The 16795-nt window shown below is 41.5% G+C and overlaps 1 long non-coding RNA gene across 1 annotated transcript; it reads right to left on the reverse strand.

Moving 5' to 3' along the window:
* Positions 1-1428: 1428 nt before the first annotated feature.
* LOC144819838 (uncharacterized) lies at positions 1429-4183 on the reverse strand. Its single transcript, XR_013607591.1, has 6 exons — positions 4019-4183; positions 3247-3321; positions 3001-3073; positions 2816-2905; positions 2265-2364; positions 1429-1788 (listed from the first exon to the last, which is right to left on the reverse strand). It is a non-coding gene; the product is annotated as an uncharacterized LOC144819838 (long non-coding RNA).
* Positions 4184-16795: the final 12612 nt, after the last annotated feature.

Consider the following 16795-nt stretch of genomic DNA (forward strand, 5'->3'; position numbering starts at 1 on the left):
GGAAAGGCCCAAAAGTTCAGGCATGACATCCATGCTGTGCTAGAACTGGGGGTATAACAGACAGGGGGCATATGGGCTGCCCCCCTAAATGTATCTCCATGGCGGAGGGGACATGGGGGCCCTGCATGCCAGCTTTTTCACTGCGGGCTCTGCCATGAAAAGGTTGTTGGTCCAGGGACTCAAAATGTGCTGAGCAGGACTACATCAGTCCCTACTCAGCATAATGTGTTGTGGTGCTCCTGCGCCACCGCCAGGGCAGTCCATCGCCGATAAGATTTTTAAAGCTGTAATTGGTAAAATGGTGGACCGTGACTTCTGCGCCAACATGAGTCTGGCGGTCACAAAACCACCAGACTCGTAATCAGGTCCTTAGTCATCCACTCAAACTATTAAACTTTCTCACTTTGATGTACACTTTATTGTCTTTGTCGTGCTGACCAATATGAATTTTGTGAGCAACCATACGACGTTCCCTGTTGATGCGTATTTCTAATGCAAATAGTGGATTGCAAATGCCACAAAAGGTTAAAACGTAGTTATAGTTAGGAGAAGTTGATTTATTCTTTTTATACAAAGCAATCTTAAACTACAAAAACATTAGAAATTCTAAAGTTATAGTTATACCTTAAATTTATAATTTACTATATCTCTGTCAAGGAGTCATTGTCTTGCCATGTTTTGAATGTTGGAAAGAAGAAAAGGAACGCCAAATACCTTTGGAGTAGACAGTATCCAAGGTGGAGGAAGATACACCCTGGCACAAAGCTGTTGTTTGAAGTACTGCTCAAAGAACTACAGCATCTGAATAATACAGCATTCAAGATGGCCGCTGTTATCTCAATTGATACAAAAGGGGGTGGTGATGGACGGAGTATCTGAACCAATCAAACACTCACACCCAGTCAACAGATCTGGGTTTAATCCATCACCGTTCTTTAGCCCACTCTGCCACCCCAGTTCAGACATGGCCATATGTAAATCAGTCTGACCCTGTGCCTCATGGGAACAGTCCAGCCCGAACTGCCAAGCCATGCCTTCCCTGGACTGGAATCAAGCTTCCTAGGACCGGTTTCTGGCATTACAGCCGTCTTCAGCCAGGCTTGCTTGAATCCAGAGGCAAAGTTAGCAAGGGACTCAACGTCTGAGCATACCCTGCCAACTTATGGCGAACAAAGCGGTACAAAAGGGGGTGGTGATGGACGGAGCATCTGAAAGAATCAAACACTCACACCCAGTCAACATATCTGGGTTTAATCCATCACCGTTCTTTAGCCCACTCTGCCACCCCAGTTCAGACATGGCCATATGCAAATCAGTCTGAACCTGTTCCTCATGGGACATTTGGAAGAGGTCTATAGCCAAGTAGCAGAGATTCTTTTTTTGATTTCAATATTCTAGTGTTTAGGAATATCAACAAGTGTCGTCCAACTATAGTAAACCACTGCAAAAAGATAACTTGTTTGATATTCGATTTTATTGATGATTTATATTTTACATATGATAAGTGTTTATATATCTTTTTTTGATTTTTTGTATATTTCTCTTTTTTAGTCAGATTAGTAATTTATAAAGAACAATACAGTGTATACAGTGACTGATATTATACATAAAACTCGTGTATTTACATATTCATTTAAATTCAAGAAAGGTTTAAAAAAACATGAACACAAAACATGGAAGACATGATCAATAAACTTAAAAACTCAACAAATGAGTTGAAGGCAATACGGTAGATTACACTACGCGCGTTTCGGCTCTTGGGCCTTCTTCAGGTGACCGTCTATTGCTCTATAGGATATGGAAAGAGAACATACATCACTCTTCTTTTATAACAAATTTATATACAAGTTTATATACAGGAGGACAAGAGAAACAAAACATATGTTAATAAACTTATTTGGCTAATTTTTATACAGTGTTTTAAACCATGTACAATAAATTTGTGTATACAGTGAGACAACCTTGTAAACAATACAAGCAGCATATATGTATATATACAACAGTAAGGATAGATAGAATGTCTATTATCTAATGAGACATCTCATGAGTTTAAACCTTAGCAAAAAGAAAAGATACTAGACGGGCATTACATAGCTGTATCCCTGCCTAAACTACCCAAATAAGGAGTCTGGTATTGAACCCGTCCTCTAAATGATTATTGACTTCTCATATTATTACTCGGCTAATTGGTGGGTTAATCGATAGAGTTACTAGTACTGTGTAAAGATCATAAAGCTGAATATAGTTTAATGAAGTGTACTTACAGCAGGACAGATTAATAGACCCAGACTAGATGTATGGCAGCAGTGGGTTCAGACAGCTGCAGAGTAGAGGAGTTGCTCACGTATAAAAATTTCCAAATATCTGAGAGTAAAGAATGTATGTATGTCATATTTACATACTACTAGGTGGTAGTGCGATTATAAAACTAAAACAAATGGGATCGCCACTACCTAGATGTTAAAGGTCAGTGATAGGAATAGAACAGTTTGAAGAGTAGTAATATATGAATCTCTATAAGTGGAAATGCATCCAAACTGTTTATGTATCATTAACGAAAGTCCATATAAGATACTTAAATGCAATTGAATTATTTATCAAAAAGATCTAAAGAAGTGATAAAAAACAGGGGGGTAGAGGGGGGGGCCGGGGCAGGGAGGGGGGGGGGAGGGAAGGGGGGGGAAGGGGGAGGGGGGGGAGGGGGGGGGTGGGGATGTTTATCGATCTGGGGGTTATATAAGGATTATATTGATTTGTACCTATGTCCTTCTAAATAGGCGCAGTGACAACATATATGTACACAAAATATGTGTACCTGAGTGCTTACACCTTCTTGTCTCATAAGCGAAATTCACAGAGAAGCTTGGTAGCGATTCTGTATCCTCTTTAGTTATCTGTGGATGAACTAAAAATGGACGGGGTAGGAAAGCAGTGATCAATAATGATACATAGTTACAGGGTGTAGAGAAACGAATAAATGAATTTTACTGTGTTGATTACCTTAAATGTGATGATCTGTTATATTTCAAGCAATGTGTGCAGGCACGTGTTTTATCGGTATGTGGCCGCGAAACTATGGAAAAAGAGAGAAGAATATATACAGGAGGCGTCCAATAAAGGCTTAATTTCCACGCTCTTGTCTGTTGTTTATATATTAAAAAGTGGTGTTTCAAAAAGCCTCTACATATCTACATGAAGATGAAAGATACTTAAATAGACTCGAAGTGTGAACGGATGGTAAGTTACCTTATAGTTGAGGATCTTTCGTTTTCCTGGAGTTCGAATCAGGTAAAAATGTGCAAATAACCAAAAAAAACGTAACTGTAACGGAAAAATAAAACGGAATGGATGAAGACGAGCAAATTATAAAGAACCAATTTACATGATATTATTTATTCAATCAGGAGAATACACTCAGTGTATGATAGGTCTCTAGTCTGGTAAGGCAGGGGAAGTTTGCACTTAATTACTTAAACAAACATCCAGAGCGTCGATGGTATTATACGTGGTTTTTGTATATTTTATGACTGAGTTGCACGGTCAAAGTCTCATGCAGGTTCAGGCTTTAATAATTAAGTAGGCAAGGGGAAATTCTACGCTTCATTGCTTAACCAAACATCCAGAGCACCGCTGGTAGTTTACACGGTTGTTCTATATTGTGTGACCGAATAGTGTGGTCAGTGTTTAATACAGGTTCAGACTTCAATACTTAAGCAAGCAAGGGAAAGTCTGCGCTTCATTGCTTAAATAAACATCCAGAGCGCCGTTGGTAGTATGTTATGTGACCGAATTGCACGGTCAGAGTCTAATGCAGATTCAGGCTTCAATAATTGAGCAAGCATGGTTTTCGCCATGAATCCTGTTAGCAGTGGTCTAATATTATGCCCGAATTGGGCGAACAGAGTCAGTACTGCTAGAAGGTAAAGGGCAGATAAAGTCTCTAGTTAAACGTCCTTATCAGGACAGGCTGCGTAAGTGGGTGACTGAAAAATAAACATCCGTAGTTTAGCACTTTTACCTGTAGGTAGTCAGTTGGTAACGAGGAACTCCCGGTATTGATACATGACGATAGATAAGCAAGTTCTCTGCAGGTAGGGCAGTCGGGTTCGAAGACGTGTGGTTCGAAACGCCGCTTTTAAATAGAGGTCAGGTGTGTATGTCTGACGATGTGAAAAAGTAAAAAGGGGAAAAAGACTCAAAAGGTTACTTAGTGGAGATAGAAAGAGGACCTTATAGGTAACGTTTATACTTGAAGAGGATTTCTATGTGAAAGCATAGATTCGGCCAAATATTCAGTGTGAATTGAAAGTATATTTCTATTGTACAGTTATAGAATCGCATGGTCCCAGGGAATTTCTAAATTTAAACCGTCATTCACACTATTGAATATAAAGATATAATAGACCTCACGTTTTTGCCTTATTTTGTTGCAGCAGAGCCCTGCTGTCGGGGAGATTTTTTCTAATATGTACCAGCGCATATCGTCTGGTGAATGTTGATTTTCCAAATAATGACATACCAGAGGTGCAGTCGTTTTATGGGTGCGTATTGCCGATCTGTGTTCGGTGAGCCTTGTGTGTAGAGATCGAGAGGTCTCTCCCACATATGCTTTGTCGCAGGGGCACAGTATTATATATACAACATTCTTGCTTTTGCAGTTTGTGATGTATTTATTTTCAATTTTTATACCTTTATGGCTAAACGAACTGTTCTCTATGGCCAAAGGACATGATTTGCATGTGCCACATCTAAAATTCCCTTGGACTGCCTGTAAGTCTGTTATGCTGCGTTGTATAGGTTGTTTCTGTTGTGGCATACGGGATCTTACTATTAGATCCTTAAGATTTTTGTTTTTACGATAGGCAAACATGGGTTTTGGTACAGTCTCTTTGGTTTGCTGGTTGATGTTAAGTAAATGCCATTGAGAACATATAATCTGTCTGATTTTGTCATTGAGGACAGAGTGTCTAGTGACAAATACTAGATTCTGATCTTTTGTTTTTGTATTTCCAGAGAGTAGATGTTGTCTGTCGTAAAAGCGAGCTCGCTTACAGGCATGTCTGATAATTCTGTGTGGATATCCTCGATTTTCAAATTTGATTTTCATTTCTTCTGCTCTGCGATCATAATCTGCGAGTCTGGTACAGTTGCGACGTAATCGCAGAAACTGTCCAAAAGGAATTGCATTTCTCTGAGTTAGAGGGTGGAAACTAGTATGATGTAAGATCGTATTGCGTGCAGTTGGTTTTGTATATAGATCCACGTACAATTGTTTCTCATCATGTTTGATCATGATGTCTAGAAATTCAATCTCAACATTGCTATAGTGAGAGGTGAAATGAAGGTTGTCGTCACAAAGGTTAAGCCACTGTATAAACTCTGCCAATACATGGGAACAGTCCAGCCCGAACTGCCAACGTCTGAGCATACCCTGCCAACTTATGGCTTTGTTCGCCATAAGTTGGCAGGGTAAGCTCAGACGTGAGTCCCTTGCTCACTTTGCCATGGGATTCAAGCAAGCCTGGCTGAAGACGGCTGTAATGCCAGAAACCGGTCCTAGGAAGCTTGTTTCCGGTCCAGGGAAGGCATGGCTTGGCAGTTCGGGCTGGACTGTTCCCATGAGGCACAGGGTGAGACTGATTTGCATATGGCCATATCTGAACTGGGGTGGCAGAGTGGGCTAAAGAACGGTGATGGATCAAACCCAGATCTGTTGACTGGGTGTGAGTGTTTGATTTGTTCAGATGTTCCGTCCATCACCACCCCCTTTTGTACCGCTTTGTTCGCCAATAGTTGGCAGGGTATGCTCAGATGTGAGTCTCTTGCTCACTTTGCCACGGGATTCAAGCAAGCCTGACTGAAGACGGCTGTAATGCCAGAAACCGGTCCTAGGAAGCTTGTTTCTGGTCCAGGGAAGGCATGGCTTGGCAGATCGGGCTGGACTGTTCCCATGAGGCACAGGGTCAGATTGATTTGCATATAGCCATATCTGAACTGGGGTGGCAGAGTGGGCTAAAGAACGGTGATGGATCAAACCCAGATCTGTTGACTGGGTGTGAGTGCATGATTGGTTCAGATGTGTTTATTAAAATTCTCTCTCTCTCTGTATCGGCTGGCTTCACTGTGGTGACAGCATTCTGTCTGTCTTTTACAAGGAGCATATCGGCACACAGAGTAGTTTTGTTCACTGCCAATACTAATGTGGCAGTGTGTGCTTTTTTGAGAATAAAAACTATTTTTTGCTTTTGCCAATGTTTGTTATAATGGTGAGGGCCTATTAGCTCTCACATCAATAAGGTTTTACAAAAACCATGCCAAAACAAGTCACGCAGTGCCAAAACTAAAAGGCCGACCACCAATTTCAGACCTACCCGCTTTGCCAATGCTTGTTTAATTTTATGTTTCCCATAACCTTATTGAAACTGGTTACACTGATTTTGCAATGGGAATATTTTTGCGAAATACTAGCATGCATCAACACATTTTGCTAAATTATTCTGCTAAGAAAGGGTACCTGATATTTTACAATAGTTTAGCTAAATGTTTTTTCCCTACTTTCGGTTTGTTTAGGAACATTTTATATTGAAAGCAAAGAATCAATAATTTTGCTTTCAATCTTCTGCTAATATGTGCATCTAATCAGAGCATTCTGGGAGCATTATGCATAGCCTCATATTGCTCAACTTTGAAACCGTGTGTCCACATTTTTATACTAGAACCACTGTCAGACGACTCCTGGTGGCCAGCATCACTGGGAATCCCCCCGGCACCAACCAACCACGCACGCAATCTAGGGGTCATCCTCGACTCCAAGCTCAGCATGACCAACCAAGTCAACGCAGTCTCCTCCTCCTGCTTCCACACCCTCCGTATGCTCCACAAGATCTACAGATGGATCCCGTCGGACACACGGAAAACCGTCACCCATGCCCTCGTCAGCAGCCGACTCGACTACGGAAACACCCTCTACGCCGGAGCCCATCCAAACTCATCAACAGACTCCAAAGAATCCAGAACGCCTCAGCACGCCTGATCCTTGACGTCCCACGCCGGGACCACATCACCCCGCACATGAGAGACCTGCACTGGCTCCCCGTCGACAAAAGAATCACATTCAAACTCATGATCCACGCACACAAAGCACTCCACAAGACCGGCCCAGCATATCTCAACAACAGACTCACCTTCTAGGCACCCAGCAGGAAACTCCGCTCCACCGACCTTTCCCTGGCCGCCGTCCCGCACATCCACAGAACCACTTCCGGGGGCAGATCCTTCTCCCACCGCACCGCCAGGGCCTGGAACGCCGTCCCCCTCCACCTACGACAGACCGCAGACCTCCCGGCCTTCAGAAGACTGCTCAACAAGACCTGGCTCTTCGACCACTAGCTGCAGCTCCTCCCCCCCAGCGCCTTGAGACCCTAACGTGTAAGTAGTGCACTTTACAAATCCCCTGATTGATTGATTGATTGATTGAGTAGTGCAGTCAGAACTTACATTTACTTAGACCGCTCACCATAATAATAAAGGCTTTCAATTAATGAACCATAAATACACGTTTGAACAACATTAACATATGCACACAAACATTAACTTAACTGCAGGCAGTGCCCTTACCTGACCATTAATGTGGTACTGCAGACTGGCAACCAAAGGGTTTGTGCTGCAAGGGGTTGGACCTACTTGTCCCAAGGACAAAATACACATTAAAACTTGTTGCCCTTGACCCCAAACAATGGGGCCGATTAGGATGGAGGATTTTCCGCCTCCTCCGGGCCGGCGGAAGCCACCTCCGGCCCGGAGGAGGCGGAAAATCCTCTGCGGAGTCACCAAAGACCCACCGCCGCATTAGGATGGCTGGTGGGTCTTGGTTTCCGTCCGCTGCTTTTCCGCCGCGGTCGGATTACAACCGCGGCGGAAAAGCTCTCATTTGGCTGGCAGTGTCTATCAGACACCGCCAGCCAAATTAGGAAGCATTTGTAAACATGCTTTTCCGCGGCGGTTTTTCCGCCGTGGAAAAGCATGTGTACATTTGATTTCGGGGGCTCGTTGCGGGCCCCCAGGGTGTAGGCGGGTGGGGGGTGCACATGGGGGGTACCTATGGTACCCCCCAGTATTTACATGCACAAAGCGGCAGGCACCGCGCGGTGCCTGCCGCTTTGTGCATGTAAATGTTAGACATGCACTTTTAACATTGCGGCGGGTGCTGCTTGAAGCAGCACCCGCCGCAATGTTAAATATCCAGGATGTGACCGCCAGGGTGGCGGTCACATCCTAATTTGCACGGAGGGACCGCCGCAGCCCATGCGGACGGTCCCTCCACCTCTGGGATGGCGGACGGACGCAAGTCCGTCCGCCATCCTAATCGGCCCCAATATGTCCTGGGTGTCGGGCTACAGGAATTCCACATCCTTGGGGTTCATTGAAGCCGTTTTCGAGATGTTAATTGTCGGTCACGCAATGCCCCTCTATATTAGTATATGACTGCTTCACTGACAAACAGGGACAATGGACTCTGTAGACTGCAGGGGTGCCCTTCTCATGCAGGGGCACCCTCTCACTTAGAAGCAAACACCCTGCCCTCAGGATTGCAAAAGCCTGCTATAGGGGTGACTTATAGGATTAAAGTGCAGTGACCCTTACATAAGGTAAACCTATATCTTTCGTAAGTGGTGCATGCACCACTGTACAGAGGCTGCAATGGCAGGCCTGTAGTTCCATTTTGAAGGGTCTCTCATGGGTGCCATAATATATGCTGCAGTCCTTGGGGGACCTCTGGGGTACCTATGCCCCGGGTCCATGGGTACCATATACTAGGGACTGACAAGGGTACCCCAGTATCCAATCTGGGATGTTCCTAACTTCATAACACCACAGTTTAAGGAGAAAGACAATGGACTGCAGCCCTGATTAGCAGGATCCTAGTCAGACTATTCAAACGCCTGCTTAGCACCAGGCAAAGAGTAGGGGTACACATGCAGAAGAATCCTACCTTCCTACAAGCTGTGATCATCTGAGAAATCAGTGCTTGCTCCCACTGTGCTATCACCCCTGCTGACTGTGCTGCAAGAACCTTTGTGACTTGTGACACTTTGAGAGATCAATATTTGAGATCATCTACTCTGACTATGTGGGTAAATGCTGCCTTAGCACCTCAACAAAACCACTCCTTCTGAAAAACAGTGCTTAGATATATCCCAAAATCACCAGATTTGAGCCTACAGCTTACATATTCTTTTCACAGCTCATGGCAGTGACACCCACTCAAAGTATTTGCTACCTGCCACTCCTCATTACTCCAAGCACATACCCTCACTAAATCACAAACCCTGTCTCTGCCAACCTACCCACACTGCCTTTTCATTAAACCTCTGCCATGGACTTTCATCTCTCCTGGCAGTTAAACATCCAAAAAACATTTACCCACAAAGAAAACCAACCAATCTCCATCCTCACTTTATTGTGCCCATAGAATAAGAGGTGCCCATGTAAAAAGACCCAAAATCGTATTAATCAATCATATATATTGTAGGAAGCTGGCTATGTATATGCTGTAACAAAGTATGGTATAGTGTGCACAGAGTCCAGGGATTCTCCAGAGGTATAGCAGAGGCTAAATTAGGTAAGTACTTACAGGTCTCTTTATGGTAGTGTGGGCGAGACATTAGGCTTATCCAGAGGGTGTGTTAAGCCTTTATTGTATTCACTGAATCAAGACTAGTTGCACACACTCAAAGACATAATCCAGATCAATTAGGTAAGTATAAAAAAGGTATACTTGTATTTTATTTCTAGAACCAAGCAGGACTTGGTACAGGTAGGTAAATTGTACTTTTAATTTTAAACCTTAGAACTTTAAAAATACATACCCTACTTACCTGCACACAATTAGAAAGTGTATTGAAAATGCTTTGGTGGAAAAACTGTGTTTTGGGACCCTCCTTTTTTCTTTGCAATCCTTTTACCAATCACCATGAAGCCCGGCATCACACACAAGTGTAAAAAGCAATAGGTATGCAAAGATTTGTGGAGATTCATCAAACGAGAGCAAAGTTAATAGTGGTAAAAAATCTGTGAAATTACTAACTCTGGGAATCCTAACTAGCACTACAGAGTGTCTACTACCACTCTAGAAAATATATCTCATGCAGTGTTAGTATTGAAAGTAATTTAGAATAAAAGCAAACTTCCCTGTATGCACTAAAAATAGAGTGCCCACCAATTATTATAACACAAAAAGTGTACAAATTTATAACCACTTGCTTTTAGATGTTTGAAAATATTGTAAAATACTAGAAAAGTCTCACAAGAATTGACAACAAATATAACTGGAAATTTGGAAACCCTTCCCTTGATGTACAAAGTACAAAACAATGTCTGCTTTTTTATTAAAGTGTACAGAAAAGTAATGGATGGTATGATTGAATTAATCCCATCCTCTAGTAATTTCGTGGGCTCATCCCGGTCCATTATTATTTTCCATACCATGCCACCTCAGTTTGGACCCACTCAAATCAGTCTTAACTCTGCTCTAATGGGAACAGGCAAGGTTATCCATGAACCAGAACACAAGCAACCCAGGACTGGTTTCGCCCTGGTTAGGGCTCATCAGACAGGTATAGCTTGGTTCTAGTGAAAAAGTGTATGTGCAGACTTGTTGTTTTTTTACACTGTGCCATTGAAACAAAGCTTATTGAACAACTATGACCTTTTCTGCATTTTCTTTAAGGAATATCCTGCTTCTGTTGTTTATTGGAATTTCCCACACACCAGGATTCTCAACTCAGTCTTCCATCCTATGCAGATTCTGTGTCTCTGACATCATCAGCCATTGCCAATTAGCTGGAATAGAAACATAACAAGACAAGCAGATGGTTGCTGACATTGTCATAATGGCTCCATTGCTGTTGCCTAGGACACGGAGGATGAGAGTTCTAGATCTCAGGCGCAGTGGTCACTTTCCTTGGAGACTTGGAAAGAGGAGGTTGGAGCTGTGTTAGCTTGTGAGACCTGCAATTTCTTTACACACTGACATTAATTACTGTGCTTGAATACTACTACCACTGGTAAGTTCACTTATGCAATAGATTGCTTGACTGAAGTTAATATTTAGAGTATGTGGATGGGATACTCAAAATGGGACAGATACTTCTTCCACCATATTACCAGTGCCTTAGACTATAATACAGTTGTAATATCATGGAGAGGACTTCTGTTACGTTTTGACTCTAAATCATTATGTTCATATTTATCTAAAATAGAAGTGAGACTTTGTTCTACCTCTAAAGGCCTATGTATTTCCAGAATCCATGCACACTTACACAAATACACACACATACTAAGACCAAAAGATGAGACTCTATTTTAAAGTTAACAGGATGGGGATTATGCATTAGGGGAATAGATGTGAGGTTAAAGGGTTAGAAATGTGTAGTTTTAGGTTAAGGGTATAATAGTCAAGGTGTTAAGGTACAGGTTTAAGAATTAAGGGTTTTAGTGATAGTGTTAAGGATTTAAAGGGGTAAGAGTTAGGGTTATGATGATTATAGAGAATAGGGTTTAATATTGTGGGATATACAGTATAGGTATTTACACTTTTAGGTGCAGGGTTAAAGGGTTAAGAGAGCTTAACAAATTGGAGTATAAGGTATACGGCCTAAGGATACGGCTTAAGTATTATGGAGATTTTTTATGGCTATGGGGGATAGGGCTAAGAGTGTGGATTACAGGAATAAAGAAACCCTGCTCTTAAATTTCTTTAATGATACAGATGGAAATGTTTTAGATATGAGGTATGCTAATGGGTGTTTCATGAATTTATATCCCATCTGTCTGAAAATGAAGGTTCCCTTTTCACAGTAACATTGTACTCAATTATTTTAATGGAACACATGTGACCTTCCGGGTAGTTCAATTAGAAGTGTTGCAAAATAACTGGAGCTATGTCTCAGTAAACACTTGAATTATCAAGGTACAAAAACACATACACTCACACACACACCTCTTGAGTACGTAGTTTTATTGTTATCTATAATAGTTTCTTCGACAAACATGTACGTCTCTCTGATTCTCTTCTTTCTAAGCTTTAAACTAAGAACCCAAATATATTTGTGCACAATGAACCATTTTAGATGATTTCTCATTTTGAAGAAAGTTTATGATTTATGTTTGCATGTTTAATTTTCTTCTATGATTGATTTTGTTTGCTTTTGTATTTTTGGAACATCTAGAAATGTGATAATTGAGTGTGAAGTATATTAAGTGCTAGGGGCTGCAAATGTTACGCCTTACATAATTTGTGAAATTCTTTCATTGTAAAACATTTCCTTAGCTGTTCAGAGTTGATTTTCTGAAATGAAAAAAATGTTTGGTCACCTATTGTCCTCAAAATTCTATAGGCATCTCTATTTTTGCTTTGCTATTGCACACATTCAGGTTTTCTAGTATGTTTTGTTGTTTGCTGCTCTGTTGGGCTAGAGTTTGAGGGCTGTAATATTGTGCATCCATGTTTTGAACCTGGATAGTGGTAGGGTACAAGGGTCAAACTTGCAGGCTGTGGTGAAAAGAAAGAATCATTACTGGTGTTGGGATAGAACACTATTCATCATACAGAGAAATCAAATATATGTTTGAATTAAGCTGGGGTTGTCAACCTATCACATAGTAAAAAGCATAGAGGTTTCCTGCATACCCATACTAAATACCTAGATACTTGCATATAATTAATTTCAGTGGTGATAGTTTCAATAGCAGTTGGTGAGCCTAACAACCGTCTTCAGTATTTCCTATTCGATGGGCAGCCAATATTAGCTCTGAATGTTATCAAGAGCAATGGAATAAGTTGGTCTATTTAGTTTTTAAGAGTTGATGCTTTAAGTCGAAAGTGAGTATTCAGTAAATGGATGGATATTTCCTCAGGTGCATGACATTCTTTTTAAATGAGTTCACATGGATGCCCTCAGAATTAATCTATCATTTGTGGTATAGGGGCCAATAAGGCTGGGCTTTCAATTCCCTCTCTTCCGACCTTCTCAAAATGATTCCTGCTAACCAAACTTGGTTCAGACTTTTTTTTACATAACACGGTTTGACAAGAGAAGACACAAGGCAATTTCATGTGCACCTTCCAACACAAATGTATTGCCACATTGAACTACCGTCAGTTTTGTATTCTCCCAAAGTTCAAGATCGGTTATCTGTGAATGTCACTGCTCTCCCAGTTTAACTTGAACCACTGAGGGCCATCATCCTTTGCATGTGTTTTTGCTCCTATTCGCTGAATTATATTTATGGTCAAATGCTTCATTTAGTGCACAACTAAATGTTGATGACAATTACTCAACTCGATTTTTTACAGTTTCTCACTGAGCAATGAAACATTTATGACTAGCAAGCATTTAACACACGTGTCTAGACGGTTAGCTTCCTGAGATCCTGAGTGACATCAAAAAGACAATGAGATTGAAGCTTGAGTTATTATGATGCTTCTCAGAACCCTCATGGGAAAAATATTGATGTTATTCACTGACACTAATCTACACTTTTATGTTTGTTGTGTATATTATGTATGGCACGCCCAAATCATATGTCCCTAGTTTTACCATCTGTGCAGGATTCGGGGAGTCATGGGAGAGCACTGTAATCTTACCTCCCTCAGCGCCTTTCCTTGCGTTACATTTGGTGTCTTGAAACATATTTCCTTAACCTCTGACCATACCTATATCACCTCCCTCCAAAAATAAATACCTGTTATCCTGCCACACTCCAGACAATCCCTAGCATTACTTTATCCTTCGCTTTGCAAATATTTACAACAAATGTACAGGGTGTCTTGCTGTCTACACTCAGCATCCTCTGCATCGATCATCTCCTCAAAACCAATTAATTTTTTTATTTACAAAAAAAAACTGGTGTTTTGCCTCCCACTCACTTAGGATTTCCAATATATGAAATTGATTTTGCAGAGCCAATAGTCAGTTGCTGTTGTATTTCTGTTAATCTTCCTCATGCACCTCACTGTGATGTACACTTGATTGACTTTGTCATGATGATGCAGCTCAATATAAATTTTGTCAGCAACAATACAACGTTCCTTCTTGATGCTCATTTCTAATGCAATTCGTGCATCTCAAATGCCTTAAAAGGTTAAAACTGAGGACCCTTATCCCATGGGATTTAGATTACGGCGGACAGGATATCCGTCATTCATTGTGATGGAGTAACCAGTCCACTGAGTTCTAAATCAGGTCCTAAATTAGAGTTAGAAAAACTCTAGTTATTGTTTCTATACAAACCAAACCTAAACAACAAAAATATCAGAAATTCTGAAGTTATAGTTATGTCCTAAATATATAACTTACTCACCAGCTTCAAATTCTATAACTCAGGAACCTCTAAATACAGTGCTGTCAACTCCCTAGTCACACTACAATACTATCTCATGCACCTTTAAGATGCACGGTGTTCTCACAAATCATTCTAGTTGAGATGTTATTAGTGTTTTTATGAAAGCTATGATTTCATATAGTATAAGTGATGTAATAAGAAAGGCTATAAGCAGTGCACTGTAAAGATGTAAGTTACAGTTTCAGTGGAGAGGCGTGAAGTGCAGTAGCACACATTGAGTGGAATAACTTAGAATGAAGTAGTATAAAGTGGTTTAGAGTCAAGTGCCGTAGAATGGAATAGTGTAGAGTGAAGTGGCATAGATTGAAAATGCACAGTGTGGAGTGGCATATACTAGAGTGGCATAGAGTAGAGTGGCACAGATTTGAATAGCATTGAGTAGATTGGGGTAAACAAGAGTGGAATAGAGCTTACTGGCATAGAGTAGAGTGCAGTGTGCTGTAGTGGAATGTAGTCCAAAGAGACGCAATGTGAAAGAGTCGTAACGAATGTAGATGAAATTATGCAGGAAGATAGGTTATGACATGAAGATAGGTTTCTGGTGTTACCTGTAAATTGGAGAAGTACTGTTAAAGTTCTAAGTGACAAAACACTTAGATATATATTGTACTGCAGTATACTGCAATAATTTTTGGGGATACTTAGTTACATGCCGAGCACAAGCCAGTAAATCATTGGCTAATGACTACCCTTACAAACTAAAAGGCAACCATGTAGTTTTCACCACACTGTGTTCTAAGTTATGGCTTTAGATACAGGCAAGTTGTAGGTTTTATTGATGATCCCTACCTATTTCCATTTTATTAAAGTGGCAATAAGTATTATAGGAAGCTAGCTCTGTATATACTATACAGAAGTAAGGTATAGTGTGCACAGAGTCCAGTGGATCCACAAAGGGAAACAGAGGCTAAAGTAGATAATACCTTATAATAATAAACTACGCTGACGACACGCAGATGATCCTCTCCTTTGAGGGAGAGGATTCTACACCTGTGGAGGTATTCCACAACTGCCTGCGTGATATGTCATGCTGGCTAAAGAACAATTCCCTCCAGTTTAATGCTGGGAAGACAGAGGTGCTCTTTAGCACCGGGAATAAGATCTCCCGGCCATTTCCAGAGAATTTTTGACCTCCTGAGACAGAGACTAAAGTGCGGCCAGTGGAATCAGTTCGCAACCTAGGGGTCATGCGTGATCAGAAGCTCAGCATGGAGACACACGTCATCAAGACGACCTCCTGCTGTTTTGCTATTTTGCGGTCTTTGCGGAAGATCATGCGATTATTACCATCTCAGGCGCGTGCCCAGGTGGCAAGGTGTACGATCCTCAGTAGGTTGGACTACTGTAACGCCTTGCTACTGGCGTCCCCTGGCTTCCTTCTGGATAGGCTCCAAAGACAACAATCAGCGGCTGCTAGGCTGGTTCTGGGGCTTCCTAGGAGAGCACATGTGCAAGAGGCCTTGGCGAAGCTGCACTGGCTCCCTATGCGACAGAGGGTACAATTCAAGGCCCTCTGTCTCGTTTTCAAGGCCTTACATGGAATAGGCCCTCTACCCCTGCAATCCAAGTTTGCGTGGTATTCCCCAACCAGGCTGCTTCGCTCCTCAGCGGCTAGGTTTGTGAGAGTGCCTAGGTTTAGGAAGACCAGATCAGGGGGTAGATCTTTTGAGGTGGCCGTGGCTAAGCTCTGGAATCTGCTTCCGTGCGAAATTAGGCATATCAAGGAGCTTCTCCCGTTCAGAAAAAAGGTTAAAACCTGGCTGTTTCCTTAGTATATGTAATCTGCCCGTCCTGTTCGGTTCTGTCTGACACTTCCGCCCTCTTTGAGCCACCAGCGCCAGGATGCCTGCAAGGTGATAGTGCGCTTTATAAGACACATAAATAAATAAATAAATACTCTTTATTTGTGGTATTGTGTGCGAGTAGTAAGGCTTTATCAGAGAGTATTGATAAGCATTTATTGTACACTCTCAGGCAACAAAATGGTGTCACACACTCAAAGACTGAATTCAGACCAATTTGTTTGCATATAAATATTATTTATTTCTATTTTATTTTCTAGAAGTAAGCCAGGCCTGGTACAGGTAAGTGTGATGATACTTTGCCATAATAATGCAGGTAAATACAGTTTGAATGCTGTTGAATACAATTGGTTTGGTTACAGGTAAGTCACTTGTTCATAAAACAATTGGAATTACTTTTCAGTTACTTTTTAGATTGCTTTGTACGTTACATTTCAGATTACTTTTCAAGTTACTTTTTCTGCTGAGTGCTAAATGCCTAAATATCACACTGGGACATTTCCTAGAGAAAATGTAAGTAAACCAGTTTTTGTACAAATGCAGTTACTTAGGGTTCATACAAACCAACTCCACACTTGGAACAATTT

The sequence above is a fragment of the Lissotriton helveticus genome, chromosome 2_1 (genome assembly GCF_964261635.1).
Source record: "Lissotriton helveticus chromosome 2_1, aLisHel1.1, whole genome shotgun sequence".
Lineage (NCBI taxonomy): Eukaryota > Metazoa > Chordata > Amphibia > Caudata > Salamandridae > Lissotriton > Lissotriton helveticus.